Source organism: Oncorhynchus gorbuscha, linkage group LG18, assembly GCF_021184085.1.
Source record: "Oncorhynchus gorbuscha isolate QuinsamMale2020 ecotype Even-year linkage group LG18, OgorEven_v1.0, whole genome shotgun sequence".
Taxonomy (NCBI): domain Eukaryota; kingdom Metazoa; phylum Chordata; class Actinopteri; order Salmoniformes; family Salmonidae; genus Oncorhynchus; species Oncorhynchus gorbuscha.
Window position 1 is genome coordinate 47,986,939 of NC_060190.1, and position 18,257 is coordinate 48,005,195.

Below are 18,257 nucleotides of genomic sequence, written 5' to 3' on the forward strand. Positions count from 1 at the left end.
ACATCCACCTCTCCTCTAATCAGTCATTCCCTCTGAGCCCAGCTCCTCTGAGAGACAGAATAAACACAGACATCCACTCTGCATCATCCCTTTCCTCTCCCCTTCTCTTCTCCTGTGCTCTCTCTCCCTCAAACCTTCTCTCTATCCATCCCTCCCTCCCCCTGCATTCTCTCTGGCGGTTAAGCAGTGGTGAAAGCTTGCACTTGAGTCTACTGTGACGGGGGAGGCTAAGCTCACAGCTGGAGCGCTGCAGATATCAACCTAGCTCCCCCGTATTCCTCTCTCACTCTCTCTCTCTCTCTCCATCCCTCACTCTGTGCACCGCTTCCTCTCCCCCATTTCAAACTCTCTTTTTTCTGCCTCTGTGCTCTGTAACCCTCTACCCTGCCTTACTCCATGACTCTCCTGCTGGCATTCCTATTCCCTCCCTCCCTCCCTCTTCATTCCTCTCCACCATTATCCCTCTTTTTAGTGTACAATCAGAATTTGTTTAGTTTTTTTTAGGGTCATCTTTCATTGTTGCCTTTTATTGCGGGTGCCATTGTAACTGTAGCTACTAAAAATTTGCTACATTTGAAAAACTGGTTTACAAATCCGAAACGCTATGAGCAGGAGCTATTTTAGTTGTGAGAGAGGAAGATCCTTTGAATAGGAGAGACTTGAAGAGGATCTTCAATGAGCCGTCAGTATTAGAGTTTCTCTCGCTCTCTCTCTCTCTCTCTCTCTCTCTCTCTCTCTCTCTCTCTCTCTCTCTCTCTCTCTCTCTCTCTCTCTCTCTCTCTCTCTCTCTCTCTCTCCCCTCTCTCTCTCTCTCTCTCTCTCTCTCCCCTCTCTCTCTCTCTCTCTCTCTCTCTCTCTCTCTCTCTCTCTCTCTCCCTCTCCCTCTCCCTCCACAGAAGCTAAAAGGCTGTCACAGCTTAAGCTCAGCTGCAACCGGTCTGTGTGGCTGCTGGTCCTGACATGCCTCCATTTCTCTGTAGTGAGGGAGGGAAACAGAGGGAGACAGATCTCCTGGAAGAGTAAGAAATAGAAAATATGACGGAAAGGGGGAGAGAGAGAGAAGGATGGGGGGGTCGGCAGCTCACATGATGGTCGTCATCACCTCTCCTAAACTGACCACAGTCAAGAATGGTCTGTTACTACCTCTGACTTGTTTCAGAACCATCTGTAACTACACACCTACCATAAACACCACCATTCTCACAGAGGGAAGTGGGAGAATGAGAGAAAAGAGGACTGAAGGAGATGATGATGCGGTGTAGGGATTAATGACATCATCAAAGAAGTGGATGAAATGACTTCATGATACTAGAACCCTCTGTTTCGCTTCTCTTATCTCAACTCACTATTCACTTCTCGTGCTTCTGTACTGTTCTGCCTCAGTGTGCATTGGCAAACCATCATTTCAGGTTACATGGTATTAATATCTATAGGTCAAACCATGTGCTACCATATCATGAACATACATTTACTCAACAGGCTCAGTACATATACATGTAACACATTACACATAAAAACATATTACACCCATACAGTAGTAGTGAAGGAACACACAGACATATAGACATAAACAGCAAATTGGCCAGTGTTAACTAGTGTTGATTTTTTAAATGGCAGTTTCCAAACCCTGACAGTAATTGTGAATGCAGGTTGCGGGTGAATAAAAATTCAAATTATTGGATGTCCTAACTCTGGCTAGATTCTAATGGGAATTACACATAACTTTGTAAGCCAGTATAATGTGACTTGCAGGCCTGATGTGGCCTGTAAACCAGGAGGTGCCTAACACCATTGGGTTAGGGTAAAACTTGGCCATCAAAGTAAAGCCTTATGATATATGTAAAGTATTGTCATAAACAGTTTAATTTTAATAATAACATTCACCTACAGCAGGAACACTTGGTGAAGTCCACAGGACTGAAACGAATTCAACAGCCATGTCTCTGTCAATAACAAATACAGTCATGGGTGGTAACTGGAAATCACTCGAAAAGGCAACGTACACTGGGAAATTATATTTGATTCGTTAGTGGGTGCGTGGCGTTCAAATGTTTATTTTTGGCCACCTGTGACTGGAAGTGTTGTACCAGTTTAAGGGGTCTATGGTTATGTTAATTACAATTTGAGCATGTTGGCTGCCAATTCTGAAGTCTTTGTAAATGCTTACATAAGAGCATGTGGCAATAAAGACTTGTAAATATTGTTGTATTGTCCTTAACTCAACACTGAGTGGCCTTGTCAAGAGATACCTCTTGGTGTAATGGTTAGAAATACAATATAAGATGTTATTGCGTAACAATGAACGTGTTAATTCCCTAACACTGATAAAGTATAACAACGTCAGCACTAAGCACAGTGTTCATTTAACACTCAAAAGTGTGGACCCATATAGACACTGGCCCAGTGTTAAATTTAACACTGGCGGTGTTGATTTAACACGTGATCATTTGCTGGGCATGATATCCTGCATCTACCTGAAAAGATGCAGTCTGAGCCAAGCAGACAGTGGCTGGACAGCAGCACAGCCTTGCATCCTGTCTTACTGAGTGATTTACAATAGCATCAGATCAGTGAACACACACACACACACACACACACTATTCCAGCGACAAAGGAGAGAGACAGCATTGATCTGACACGGTCGGAGTGGTGCTAAAGTGTTAAACTCCTGCCAAACTCTATACGTCTCCATCTCTCTCTCCTTCTCTCCTTTAAGACAGCCCTGTTCTGTCTGTCCTCCCCTATCCCCTCTGCTTATCACTTTTCTGCCCCAAATGCAAATGTCTGGCTGAGGAGAAGATCAATGGTAGCGTAATAGCTTATTGGATTGTACAGGGGACATGGAGATAGAGAATGAGAGAGAAAGAGATGGAGGGGGAGAGACATGGAGATAGAGAAGGAGAGAGAAAGAGATTGAGGGAGAGAGACATGGAGATAGAGAAGGAGAGAGAAAGAGATGGAGGGAGAGAGTCATGGAGATAGAGAAGGAGAGAGAAAGAGATGGAGGGAGAGAGACATGGAGATAGAGAAGGAGAGAGAAAGAGATGGAGGGAGAGAGACATGGAGATAGAGAAGGAGAGAGAAAGAGATGGAGGGAGAGAGACATGGAGATAGAGAAGGAGAGAGAAAGAGATGTAGGGAGAGAGACATGGAGATAGAGAAGGAGAGAGAAAGAGATGGAGGGAGAGAGACATGGAGATAGAGAAGGAGAGAGAAAGAGATGGAGGGAGAGAGACATGGAGATAGAGAAGGAGAGAGAAAGAGATGGAGGGAGAAAGACATGGAGATAGAGAAGGAGAAGAGAAAGAGATGGAGGGAGAGAGACATGGAGATAGAGAAGGAGAGAGAAAGAGATGGAGGGAGAGAGACATGGAGATAGAGAAGGAGAGAGAAAGAGATGGAGGGAGAGAGACATGGAGATAGAGAAGGAGAGAGAAAGAGATGGAGGGAGAAAGACATGGAGATAGAGAAGGAGAAGAGAAAGAGATGGAGGGAGAGAGAGATGCAGGAAATGAGATGAAGTGAGAGAGATTATGAGACGGAGGGAAAGACAGTGTGTATGTTGACATGTCGATTGATATTTTTACCTCTTCCTCCATCCAATACTTTCTCCCTACCATACAAACATCATCCTGGTATAATGAATTGAAGGGTTGATGAAGACAGTGAACCTTGAGATAATGTTGTACTGTCACACAAGAAATGTGATTTGACAATTTAGCAGACACTTTAACTCTTTGTCTGTAACAACAGCTGAGCTGTGAATACATGATCATGTTAATATCCACTGTGGAGGCTGGCCTTCTAGGCAGAGTTCCTCTGTGTTTGTGTTATTTTGCCCATCTTAATTTTGAATCTTTATTGGCCAGTCTGTGATACGGCTTTTTCTTTGCAACTCTGCCTAGAAGGCCAGCATCCCGGAGTCGACTCTTCACTGTTGACGTTGAGACTGGTGTTTTGTGGGTACTATTTAATGAAGCTGCCAATTGAGGACTTGTGAGGCGTCTGTTTCTCAAACTCGACACTCTGATGTACTTGTCCTCTTGCTCAGTTGTGCACCGGGGCCTCCCACTCCTCTTCTCTAACTGGATAGAGACAGTTTGCGCTGTTCTGTGAAGGGAGTAGTACACAGCATTGTATGAGATCTTCAATTTCTTGGTAATTCCTCGCATGGAAAAGCCTTAATTTCTCAGAACAAGAACTTTGTTTCTGGCCATTTTGAGCCTGTAATCAAATCCACAAATGCTAATGCTGCAGATACTCAACTAGTCTGAAAAGGTCAGTTTTATAGCTTCTTTAATCAGAACAACAGTTTTCATAATTGCATAATTGCGAAAGGGTTTTCTAATGATCAATTAGCCTTTTAAAATGATAAACTTGGATTAGCTAACACAAAGTGCCATTGGAACACAAGAGTGATGGTTGCTGATAATGGGCCTCTGTACTCCTTTGTAGATATTCCATTAAAAATCAGCCATTTCCAAGAGTCATTTACAACATTATAAATGTCTACACTGTATTTCTGATCAATTTGATGTTATTTTAATGGACAAAAAATGTGCTTTTCCTTCAAAAACAAGGACATTTCTAAGTGACCCCAAACTTTTGAACGGTAGTGTATATAAAATATATATGAACATTTTTTACCTATACAAATTATATACAAGTAAATATATCATTATAGGAGTGCTGCATTACTGCTTATGGTAATGGTAATGTATATGTATTGGTTTGACCTTGACACAATGTCTGCCCTCCATGAATTCCCAGTCACCCCCAACAGTCTAGCAAGAGCACATGGCTCACAGATATACGGGCACACACACACACACACACACACACACACACACACACACACACACACACACACACACACACACACACACACACACACACACACACACACACACACACACACACACACACACACACACACACACACACACACACACACACACACACACCGCCACCCAGCCCCCCACCCCCGTGCACATACCCAGCTGTGCCTAAGGCTGCTGAAATTGGCAATTCATTTACCCAATTCAGACTTAATGATCACAGAGGTAATGTCAAAGTCAGTGATGTAGTGGAGCCTCTCAGTATTCCCTGTCTGTCTCTATCTTTATCTCTGTCTCGATCTCACTCCGCTCAGGGGAACCAGGGCTTCTACTGATGTGTTATCTTGCCACCACCTCCCCCAATGAAAACCTGATAAGAGGCAACGCCGCAGGGTCCATATAAAACCACTGCATTGAGGCCACCGCTTCACACCCACACACTGAGGATTAGTTTAACACTAGGCTAAACACATGATGAAGCCACTCTGCCACATCTGCATGTCAATGGGGCTGCTGTTGCACAGCCGGCTGAGAGACAAGCTAGCTAGCTACTGTACTGGATTAACCAGAAGCTCCTGACAAAAGGCCGTTTAACTGCTGCCAGAGAGCAGGCAGCCAGGAGGGGAGGGCTGGGATGAAACTGTAGCATAAGAGAATTCTGGACCAACTGCAGATCCCTTATCCACTGGATCTGCTGGATTTGTTCTGGCCATTGCGAGGTGACAAGGTGACTTACTCTGCACTGACAGCAATTCGGAAGATAAATGATTACAATTATTATCAGGGCAATCAATCGCACACCGCATCAGTTACAGAGATGGATTGTTATTTAATCCTCTGTTGCTCTGCAGCCAAAATGCTGCCCAGGAAAGTCTGCTTTTTGCAAAAGCTTGTCACATCATCACATATATTGAGACTCTCATTTTATAATCATACGTTATAGGTTCAGTTGTGTAACTGTTGTGTAAATGTTCTCTACTGTATGGCGTGTCATTCACAGAACCACAGTGCTAATGTTTTTATGCAGGGGAAAGATGCTCCTCTCTGTGTCGCATTCTGCCACTGTGAAGGATTGACCTGGGCATGAAATTGTATTTTCTGCAGCTTAGCTTACCCTCCAGCCAAAGGCAGCTATTTTGACCTACGCAGGGGCACACACACACACACACACACACACACACACACACACACACACACACACACACACACACACACACACACACACACACACACACACACACACACACACACACACACACACACACACACACACACACACACACACACACACACACACACACACACACACACACACAAGCATATACACACACACACAACACACACACACACACACACACACACACACACACACACACACACACACACACACACACACACACACACACACACACACACACACACACACACACACACACACACACACACACACACACACACACACACGCATATACAAAACCATGCACAGGCGCTCAAACACACACACACAAATATCAACTCACATGCAAGCTTGCAAAAACATGGGCAAGCACACACACACAGACAAGCATCCTACACACATTTGTTCTTAATGACTTCTTCAGAGGGCGAATGGGAACTTTATAAGAGAAACACACACACAGGGCACACATACACCCACACACTTATGAATTACAATAGTTGTCATTTGAAATAAGTACATGCCTAAATTAGGCAGATTTATTCAGTCAGAGCCGAGTGTGTTCTCTCGTTATCTCTCTTCCAGTCCCAAATGATAATTACAGCGCCATCAGAAGTTAATTCTTAATAGACACAATAACTACCAGGGCACAATGTGTTCAATGTGTGACACTCATTCACATAATGATCTATTACTTCTTCCTCAGAAGGTGAGCTCAGTATCACACACACAGAGAGAGAGAGAGAGAGAGAGAGAGAGAGAGAGAGAGAGAGAGAGAGAGAGAGAGAGAGAGAGAGAGAGAGAGAGAGAGAGAGAGAGAGAGAGAGAGAGAGAGAGAGGCATAGAGGAGATGAGGGAGAACACATTGTTCACTTCAGCCTTCATCTGGCTTTAATGATAGATGCTCTGCACCTCAGTGGCCAGGTTTAAACGCTGCCTCAGAGTTTGCTGGGAACTTTGACAAGTGCACTCTGTGTGTGTAGGGAAGAATGTGTGTGTCAGAGCTAGAGTTTGGGAAAACTGTCAGGGATTTTGAAATGTATAAGTGAGAAGAAGTCTTAAAAAAATATATAATTCTGCACTGTCTGCAGACAGTGTGCGTGTTACAGGGAGTGTGTGTACCATAAAAACTTCCGGTTCCGGTTGGAGCGAGTGGTCGCATCTGCACGTCGCTCCAACGGGTAGTATAACTTTTTCATTATATTTCATTATATCACAACGGTTTGATTTGTCTTATCTTAGCAAATTCTTCTCAGCTAGCTACATAGCCGTCTTTGTATCAAAGATAATTGCGTAATTATCGTATTTCGCCGTCCTAACGTAGTCTTCACTAGCCAGCTAGCTAACGTCCACTGATTAGCTGCACTGGAGAAACTATCACACTCAACTGAACGACTTGATTAGTTTAGTGTTAGCTAGCTACATAGCTGTCTTTGCTGTCTTCGTATCATCGTATCCAAGATAATTGTGTTGTTTAGGTTTAGAGTGTGTAGTCTTAGAGTGATTATCTTAATTTACCGAGGTTAGCTAGCCAGCTATTTGTCGTCCTTAACGTAGGTGACTCTGCTAGCTAGCCAACAGCTAGCCAACGCTAGCCAACGTCTTCTGTATAGAACTCAACTACCCGGTCGCACTCACAGGTAGTATCACATTTTCACTTCATTTCATTACAGTACAACGGTTTGATTTGTTTGATCGTAGCTAGCTACTTAGCTAGCTACATAGCCGTCTTTGTATCAAAGATAATTGTGTAGTCTAGAGCGATTTTCTAGGTTCGCTAGCCATCTATTGTCGTTCTTTAACGCAACGTAACGTAAACAACACTGCTAGCTAGCCTGCTAGCCCCCGAATAGCAACACTGCAGAAACTATTACACTCAACGGAACGACTTGATTAGTGTAGTGTCAACAACGCACCCACTGCCAGCTGGCCTACTTCAGCAGTACTGTATCATTTTAATCATTTTAGTCAATAAGATTCTTGCTACGTAGCTTAACTTTCTGAACATTCGAGACGTGTAGTCCACTTGTCATTCCAATCTCCTTTGCATTAGCGTAGCCTCTTCTGTAGCCTGTCAACTATGTGTCTGTTTATCCCTGTTCTCTCCTCTCTGCACAGACCATACAAACGCTCCTCACCGCGTGGCCGCGGCCACCCTACTCTGGTGGTCCCAGCGCGCACGACCCACGTGGAGTTCCAGGTCTCCGGTAGCCTCTGGAACTGCCAATCTGCGGTCAACAAGGCAGAGTTCATCTCAGCCTATGCCTCCCTCCAGTCCCTCGACTTCTTGGCACTGACGGAAACATGGATCACCACAGACAACACTGCTACTCCTACTGCTCTCTCTTCGTCCGCCCACGTGTTCTCGCACACCCCGAGAGCGTCTGGTCAGCGGGGTGGTGGCACCGGGATCCTCATCTCTCCCAAGTGGTCATTCTCTCTTTCTCCCTTACCCATCTGTCTATCGCCTCCTTTGAATTCCATGCTGTCACAGTTACTAGCCCTTTCAAGCTTAACATCCTTATCATTTATCGCCCTCCAGGTTCCCTCGGAGAGTTCATCAATGAGCTTGATGCCTTGATAAGCTCCTTTCCTGAGGACGGCTCACCTCTCACAGTTCTGGGCGACTTTAACCTCCCCACGTCTACCTTTGACTCTTTCCTCTCTGCCTCCTTCTTTCCACTCCTCTCCTCTTTTGACCTCACCCTCTCACCTTCCCCCTACTCACAAGGCAGGCAATACGCTCGACCTCATCTTTACTAGATGCTGTTCTTCCACTAACCTCATTGCAACTCCCCTCCAAGTCTCCGACCACTGCCTTGTATCCTTTTTCCTCTCGCTCTCATCCAACACCTCCCACACTGCCCCTACTCGGATGGTATCGCGCCGTCCCAACCTTCGCTCTCTCTCCCCGCTACTCTCTCCTCTTCCATCCTATCATCTCTTCCCTCCGCTCAAACCTTCTCCCACCTATCTCCTGATTCTGCCTCCTCAACCCTCCTCTCCTCCCTCTCTGCATCCCTTGACTCTCTATGTCCCCTATCCTCCAGGCCGGCTGGGGTCCTCCCCCTCCCGCTCCGTGGCTCGATGACTCATTGCGAGCTCACAGAACAGGGCTCCGGGCAGCCGAGCGGAAATGGAGGAAAACTCGCCTCCCTGCGGACCTGGCATCCTTTCACTCCCTCCTCTCTACATTTTCCTCCTCTGTCTCTGCTGCTAAAGCCACTTTCTACCACGCTAAATTCCAAGCATCTGCCTCTAACCCTAGGAAGCTCTTTGCCACCTTCTCCTCCCTCCTGAATCCTCCGCCCCTCCCCCCCTCCTCCCCTCTCTGCAGATGACTTCGTCAACCATTTTGAAAAGAAGGTCGACGACATCCGATCCTCGTTTGCTAAGTCAAACGACACCGCTGGTTCTGCTCACACTGCCCTACCCTGTGCTCTGACCTCTTTCTCCCCTCTCTCCAGATGAAATCTCGCGTCTTGTGACGGCCGGCCGCCCAACAACCTGCCCGCTTGACCCTATCCCCTCCTCTCTTCTCCAGACCATTTCCGGAGACCTTCTCCCTTACCTCACCTCGCTCATCAACTCATCCCTGACCGTTGGCTACGTCCCTTCCGTCTTCAAGAGAGCGAGAGTTGCACCCCTTCTGAAAAAACCTACACTCGATCCCTCCGATGTCAACAATTACAGACCAGTATCCCTTCTTTCTTTTCTCTCCAAAACTCTTGAACGTGCCGTCCTTGGCCAGCTCTCCCGCTATCTCTCTCTGAATGACCTTCTTGATCCAAATCAGTCAGGTTTCAAGACTAGTCATTCAACTGAGACTGCTCTCCTCTGTATCACGGAGGCGCTCCGCACTGCTAAAGCTAACTCTCTCTCCTCTGCTCTCATCCTTCTAGATCTATCGGCTGCCTTCGATACTGTGAACCATCAGATCCTCCTCTCCACCCTCTCTGAGTTGGGCATCTCCGGCGCGGCCCACGCTTGGATTGCGTCCTACCTGACAGGTCGCTCCTACCAGGTGGCGTGGCGAGAATCTGTCTCCTCACCACGCGCTCTCACCACTGGTGTCCCCCAGGGCTCTGTTCTTGGCCCTCTCCTATTCTCGCTATACACCAAGTCACTTGGCTCTGTCATAACCTCACATGGTCTCTCTTATCATTGCTATGCAGACGACACACAATTAATCTTCTCCTTTCCCCTTCTGATGACCAGGTGGCGAATCGCATCTCTGCATGTCTGGCAGACATATCAGTGTGGATGACGGATCACCACCTCAAGCTGAACCTCGGCAAGACGGAGCTGCTCTTCCTCCCGGGGAAGGACTGCCCGTTCCATGATCTCGCCATCACGGTTGACAACTCCATTGTGTCCTCCTCCCAGAGCGCCAAGAACCTTGGCGTGATCCTGGACAACACCCTGTCGTTCTCAACTAACATCAAGGCGGTGGCCCGTTCCTGTAGGTTCATGCTCTACAACATCCGCAGAGTACGACCCTGCCTCACACAGGAAGCGGCGCAGGTCCTAACCCAGGCACTTGTCATCTCCCGTCTGGATTACTGCAACTCGCTGTTGGCTGGGCTCCCTGCCTGTGCCATTAAACCCTTCAACTCATCCAGAACGCCGCAGCCCGTCTGGTGTTCAACCTTCCCAAGTTCTCTCACATCACCCCGCTCCTCCGTTCTCTCCACTGGCTTCCAGTTGAAGCTCGCATCCGCTACAAGACCATGGTGATGTAAATATGGAATGTCATTGAATGTGTGTTTGAGTGCTCACTGTAAAAACACATTTGTTGTTTCAAAATATTATTCCCAGTCATAAAGTTGCATGGGCTTTTTCAAGCTCTATCAACTTAAAATGTCAAGCTCTCCAACTTACACCACATTTACTTGGACTAATACAAGATAGGTAAGGCAACTGCACCATTTGTCAGCATAACCTACTGCTTATAGTTGAATCAGTTTAAGTTTAAGCAGAGATAGCTAGCTTCCCTATTTTCAATGAAGCTAACTGTCTAGTTAAGTAGACTATATATTGACTAAACAACCCTAACCATGATATAATAGAGCTTTCAGTAGTGAACATCATGCTCCCATCTGTCTCTTGCTCATGCATTTTATTTTAGTTTTAATAATTGTCTTTCTCATTTCACCGACAGGCCACTTTAACTTCAACGACATTTTCAGAAAACGGTTACTGAAACGTTTTACTTGTTATTTTATACATGTGGTTGTTTATCTACCTTTGTTGAAGGCACGGACTTAGGTCAAATCAAATCAAATCAAAGTTGATTTGTCACGTGTGCTGAATACAACAGTGAAATGTTTACTTACAGGCTCTAACCAATATTGCCTAAAAGGTATTAGGTGAACAATAGGTAAGTAAAGAAATAAAAACAACAGTAAAAAGACAGGCTATATACACTAGTGAGGATATAAAAGTAGCGAGGCTACATACAGACACTGGTTAGTCAGGCTGATTGAAGTTGTATGTACATGTAGATATGGTTAAAGTGACTATGCATATATGATAAATAGAGAGTAGCAGCAGCGTAAAAGAGGGGTTGGGGCGGGGGCACAAAATGCAAATAGTCCGGGTAACCATTTGATTACCTGTTCAGGAGTCTTATAGCTTGGGTGTAAAAACTGTTGAGAAGCCTTTTTGTCCTAGACTTGACACTCCGGTACCACTTGCCATGCGATAGTAGAGAGAACAGTCTATGACTGGGATGGCTGGGGTCTTTGACAATTTTTAATGTCTTCCTCTGACACGGCCTGGTGTAGAGGTCCTGGATGGCAGGCAGCTTAGCCCCAGTGATGTACTGGGCTGTACGCACTACCCTCTGTAGTGCCTTGCGGTCAGAGGCCAAGCAATTGCCGTACCAGGCAGTGATGCAACCAGTCAGGATGCTCTCGATGTTGCAGCTGTAGAGCACATGTCCTGGTAATCCGTCACTCTGGATTAAAGAGTCTGCTAAATGACTAAAATGTAAATGTAAAAAATGTACGGTTGCAAAGAATGCTGGGTATATTTCTAATGAGCGCTGCCCACCCCAAATACATTTTTTTTATTCAGCACAGCTGTTATGTTGCTTCAGTAGATTTCACTTCATGGTTGTGAATTTCTAAGTTGAGTAAACACGTAGTCTTTAGCTGATTCAATTTGATTTCATAGGTTAAGACAATTTGAGTGAGTTGACTAATTTAGTTGACTTGAATTTTGAACGATTCTCAATATATATTTGTTTACAGTACTTGTGCGTGTGACTGCGTGTGTGTGTCCAGTGATGGTGGCAGCCATTAGGTCTCCAGTGGTGAACACAACTATGCTCTGCCCCATCAGACTCCTCTGTAGGTATTTACAAGACACTGTTTAACCTTGTTTCACACATGTGATGTCAGAATACACTTACTAGCTAGGTTTCAATCCAATTGGTGAAAGATTTTCATGGGAATATTCTAAAATCTGCATAAAAACAATATGCACATTTTCCCACCAGAGATATGTATCCATCAAATTGACTTGTTGCTGATGAATTCCCATGTACTGCATAAAAAATACTACTTAAATGGCTTTCCATCACATTCTCATCTCTACTGATGGTTTTGTCCCCATATAGCGAATGTGCACACTCTGGTATTGGCACGTGCGCTCTAGCCAACAGCTCACAGATACAGTGCAGGTATAGCCTAAGTGAGATTATTTTTATTTGTCAAACGGCAGACAAGCATCGATTATTATGTCACCAGAATCGTCTTACACTTTCACCACGCTGTGAAGTTCATCGGAACTTATTTTATTTGTAGCCTAAGAAACTGCAAGGTTTCCCGAGTCGCAGTGGGAGGACCACACAACATGTCATCGCTTGACTCCAAGTTTGCTTCGATATGATGGTTGTTATATCAATATTTTAGCATAAACGTTTTCCACAGCCATTTCTCGTATAATTGATTTTACAAACACAAAAAGATCCCACCTTTTCTAGCCTATTTTCTTTTGGAGATATTTAGAAAGTTTACTGACAAATGTGTGATTTCGTGACATGTACTTTACTTGCAAAAAAGGTTGGATGAAAACATGGCTACTGTTCCAAAATTACTCAAATGACTGCCTCGCCGGGTTCACCAAATACTTCAACGACAGAGTTCAGTGTGTCAAATCGGAGGGCTTGTTGTCCGGACCTCTGGCAGCCTCTAAGGGGGTTGATTTTCGCCCTGGCACATTTTCCTTCTAGGTCCCACTTTGCCTTCATTGTTGTTTTTCTTACTAATAATTACATTGTACAGGTGTGCATTCCTATCAAAATAATTGCCTTATTACCATATCATAATGCAGTTTCTGTATATTGTGATACGTCATTTCTGCTGTACCACACCATATGTACATTGTGTTATTTTATTGTTGCTCTTTAAATATTAGTTTTTTAAAATATTTTCAAATTTTTACATTTTTAATTTGTATTTATTTATTGTTAACTTCAGTTTATTTAGTAAATACTTTCTTAACACTTATTTCTTCTCAAAACTGCATTGTTAGTTAAGGGCTTGTAAGTAAGCATTTCACTGTAAGGTCGACGACACCTGTTGTATTCGGGCCATGTGACAATGAAATGTATGGAGCATAATGTGTTCTGTGTGTATTCCTTTATAACCGCGGACACGCAAGGTACTAATTGCATAACCTTTATGGTGTTAAACTCAATTGTGCTTACATAGCTATATTCTTCTATACGTTCTGTAAAGCAATGCTAATGGTGTCAGAGAACTATTGGCTTGTGTTGTATGCTTTGACGTTGCCCTGGCCTTAGCATGACCATTGCATTGGCCTGTGTATTCACTTGGCCTGTTTAGCATAGCTCTGCCCTGCCTCCTTGTGGAGCCCTTGTGGAGCCCTTCAGTTACTGTTTCTTATATCATTCATAATTGTCATGTTGTCAATGAGACGTGTTATTTTTATAGCAGTGTAGTTATGTCACTTCATTGTAGTATTGTCTCATTACTTTATCCTGATCTTGTATTATAATTGCTAATAATTCCTCTTTATTTTGTACTTTCAGAAACCAAACAAAAAGAGAATTGAACCTAATTTGACATCATAACTGGAATTGGACATCTTCCTTGCTGAATATTGAAGACAGCTGTTGTATGCTAACTACATACTGTTGGAAGAGGGAGTGGGGCGGATAAGAGAGTGGAGAGGATGATGAGGTAGTGGGGAGGTGGGTGAGATAATGTCAACATAATTGCATAATGGAACTGTATTTAATTTGTATGTGAACTGTATGTTCAATTAAAAAAAACAACTTGTTCAGTAATGATTTCACTTGTTAGCTGGCGGTGAACTATGTGGCCATTGAGGACAGCAGTGTTGATCAGATGGAAAAATATATTCTTATACCACTTGATGCTTTTCTGAGTGCATACCACAAAGCTGTTAATCATGTCCGCCTTATCCACTGCCCCCATTTTGCGATTATAGTCAAGCACACGATCTTTCTCTCTCCCGTCAGGTGAACCACCTTCCCTGTGGCTTTCATTCCTCCTGTAGCTCCAAGGCATAATGATTGGTCTCTTCCATTATGTCTCCCACCAGCTCCTCTGTCAGAAACCACTTGAAGCACTCTGCCTCATATGGAAATGGCAAGGGACTTTGCACTCCAGACTGGGACTCATCAGAACCAACAGCAAGGCCAGGAGGGGTGAAACGGCTGCTTTGCTTTCCAGCTACCTCAGACCCTCCGTACTTCACCCACTGTTGGTCTGCCTCCATCACCACCAGGGACCTGGGACTTTGTCGGTTGGCAAGGGGTTCTCGCTTTCAGGGTTCTCAAAGTCTACAAGGCTGGAGAGCATCTCATCACTGTCACTGTCAGCATCTAATTCCTCACTTTCACACTCAGACTTGAATTTCCAAAAATTTCCACATTTGTGAGTTGTCTTTGGAAAGACATTGCTAATGCTACAGCTTAGGCCACTAGCTACATACATAAACAACAACACTGAGTGACTGTCAGGGGGATGTGATTGGGTGCCAGTGTGGTGATACTGATGATTTGGCCCCACAGATGGTTTGTTTACATAGCAGGTTAGAACAATTAACGTGGCAGGTTAGGTGAATTAACGTGGTAGGTTAGGAGAACTCACACAGCAGGTTAGGCTAATTGACATAGGAGGTTAAGAGAATAAAGTTAAGGTTAGAAAAAGGGTAGGCTTAGCTACAATGCTACAGTTGTCAACAATGTTATTGATGTTATAGCAAACGAGGTGAAGGGATGGTTCACTCATCTTCGAGTAAACTAACGGAAGTGAATGATGGAGAGTAAATGATGGTAGACGACGCACCCCCTTTGAATTCAACAGACCCAACTCATCTTGTCACCTCGTCTTTGGTTGACGCGGATAAACAAACATGGCGGCGGCACAAACTCTACCCACTGTCGGATTACTTTTCGACATTTAGAAAGAGATGGACTAAATAATTTAGTTCACTGGTGAGCTCACCCCTCATGTGATAAATTGTAAATAGTAATTGCTATTAGCTAATTCGTATTATGGTTTCTGTCAGCCGAGAGTTAACTAAATATGACTGCTTGTATTAACTCACTCGTACCTCAGGTAGTGCTAGGACTAATGTAGTCTACATTTTTAGATTGGGATGAGAATTGTTTTATGCGGTTGCTACTTCTGTGAATGTCTGAACATCTGCATCCAAACATGAACTTCTCACATCCAGGACATATAGCTGTAAAGACTGTGTTTGTGAAAAATGTTTCTGTGACAAAACAGTGTAGCCAGCTCAAAAACGCTGACTGTTCTAATCGCACAGGAGTGTTCTAATCACACAGGAGTGTTCTAATCACACAGGAGTGTTCTAATCACACAGGAGTGTTCTAATCACACAGGAGTGTGCTAATCACATAGGAGTGTTCTAATCACACAGGAGTGTTCTAATCACACAGGAGTTTGCTAATCACACAGGAGTGTTCTAATCACACAGGAGTTTGCTAATCACACAGGAGTGTTCTAATCACACAGGAGTGTGCTAATCACACAGGAGTGTTCTAATAACACGGGAGTGTTCTAATCACACGGGAGTGTTCTAATCACACGGGAGTGTTCTAATCACACGGGAGTGTTCTAATCACACAGGAGTGTGCTAATCACACAGGAGTGTGCTAATCACACAGGAGTGTTCTAATCACACAGAAGTGTTCTAATCACACAGGAGTGTTCTAATTACACAGGAGTGTTCTAATCACACAGGTTTAAGCCTCCGCTGCAGGGACCACTGTAGAACGATCAGACACACACGTGTGCTCGTACATGTCAAAGGGTTAATGAATTAAACGTTGATATTCTACCACACAACATCCTACTTCTACAGAAATTGCAAATGCTTTTTAGACATACATACATACATACAGTACAGTACACTACACATGTACAAAGTACTCGTATCCATACATCTAACCTGTCTCGTTCTGTCTCCCACGTGCATATGCACTCACGTGCACACTCAATCACTCATGCACGCACACACACCCAGACACACGTACACACACAGTGACAAATTGGTTGCCGAGATGTGATGTTAGGCTACAGAGGGCATTGTGATGATGATGATGGTGCAGAATGGTGTTTCAGTGAGTGAGCACCGTTAATTTACCCAGCTGAGACAGACAATGATAATAATGATGACTGACTGTCAGTGTTATTTACGGAGCACCTTAACCAAACCCAAGGACACCTGTTACAATAGAATGAACAATGTGAACACAACACACAATATCCCCCAAAAAGTTTAAAGAAGAAATATTACAAAAGGTTAAAAGAAAATATAGGTTTTATTGTCACAAACATGGGATTGTGACGGTTTTCGTCCTCCTCTTCTGAGGAGGAGTAGGAAGGATCGGACCAATGCGCAGCGTGGTAAGTGCCATAATACAATTTTTAATGAAATATCACAGAAACACAGAAAACAAAAGAATAAGAGAATAAATGGAAACCGCCACAGTCCCGTATGGAGCAAACACAGACATGGAAAATAATCACCCACAACCAACATGGGGAAAACAGGCTACCTAAGTATGATTCTCAATCAGAGACAACGATCGACAGCTGCCTCTGATTGAGAACCATACCAGGCCAAACACAGACAGGGAAAATAATCACCCACAACCAACATGGGGAAAACAGGCTACCTAAGTATGATTCTCAATCAGAGACAACGATCGACAGCTGCCTCTGATTGAGAACCATACCAGGCCAAACACAGAAATACAACATAGAAAAAAGAACATAGACTACCCACCCCAACTCACGCCCTGACCAAACTAACACATAGAATTAATCAAGGAACTAAGGTCAGAACGTGAGTGGGATAGTTTTTGTGAAATGTGTTGTTTTAGGTAGTAGCAGGACAAGCATATTTAGTCATTTAACCGACAACCACATATCACAGTCATAGTAAATACATTTTTTCTCAATGAAATAGCTAAGAGTGAAACATTAGCAGAGGTCAAATAAACGCTCAAAAATAATAATAATAATAATAAAAAAGGATAAAACCACAACACACCAGAACGGATTAAGAGGCTAAGATAAGTCAGAGATGAACAAATAGAAGCAAAAAAGTGTTTTATTTATTTATTATTATTTAAAATAGGTTGTTTCTATAGTCCTAATATCTTGTGGTAGAGACTTCCGCAGTCCTGGTGGCATAACATTGACCTGCCACCAAAAGACAGCAGCATGCTTATGACAGCGAATCAGGAGGTACAGTGGGGCAAAAAAGTATTTAGTCAGCCACCAATTGTGCAAGTTCTCCCACTTAAAAAGATGAGAGAGGCCTGTCATTTTCATCATAGGTACACTTCCATCTATGACAGACAAAATGAGAAAAAAAAGTCCAGATAATCACATTGTAGGATTTTTTATGAATTTATTTGCAAATTATGGTGGAAAATAAGTATTTGGTCAATAACAAAAGTTTATCTCAATACTTTGTTATATAACATTTGTTGGCGATGACAGAGGTCAAACGTTTTCTGTAAGTCTTCACAAGGTTTTCACACACTGTTGCTGGTATTTTGTCCCATTCCTCCATGCAGATCTCCTCTAGAGCAGTGATGTTTTGGGGCTGTTGCTGGGCAACACGGACTTTCAACTCCCTCCAAAGATTTTCTATTGGGTTGAGATCTGGAGACTGGTTAGGCCACTCCAGGACCATGAAATGCTTCT

The 18,257-nt window shown here is 43.9% G+C and overlaps 1 long non-coding RNA gene and 1 pseudogene across 1 annotated transcript; one reads left to right on the forward strand and one right to left on the reverse strand.

Annotated features, from left to right (window-relative positions):
* LOC124004381 overlaps positions 1–18,257 on the reverse strand; it is an 82,938-nt pseudogene that overhangs the window by 39,399 nt on the left and 25,282 nt on the right.
* Positions 7,160–15,962, forward strand: LOC124004382. The gene is made up of 3 exons (XR_006833372.1): positions 7,160–7,196; positions 14,075–14,236; positions 14,611–15,962. It is a non-coding gene; the product is annotated as an uncharacterized LOC124004382 (long non-coding RNA).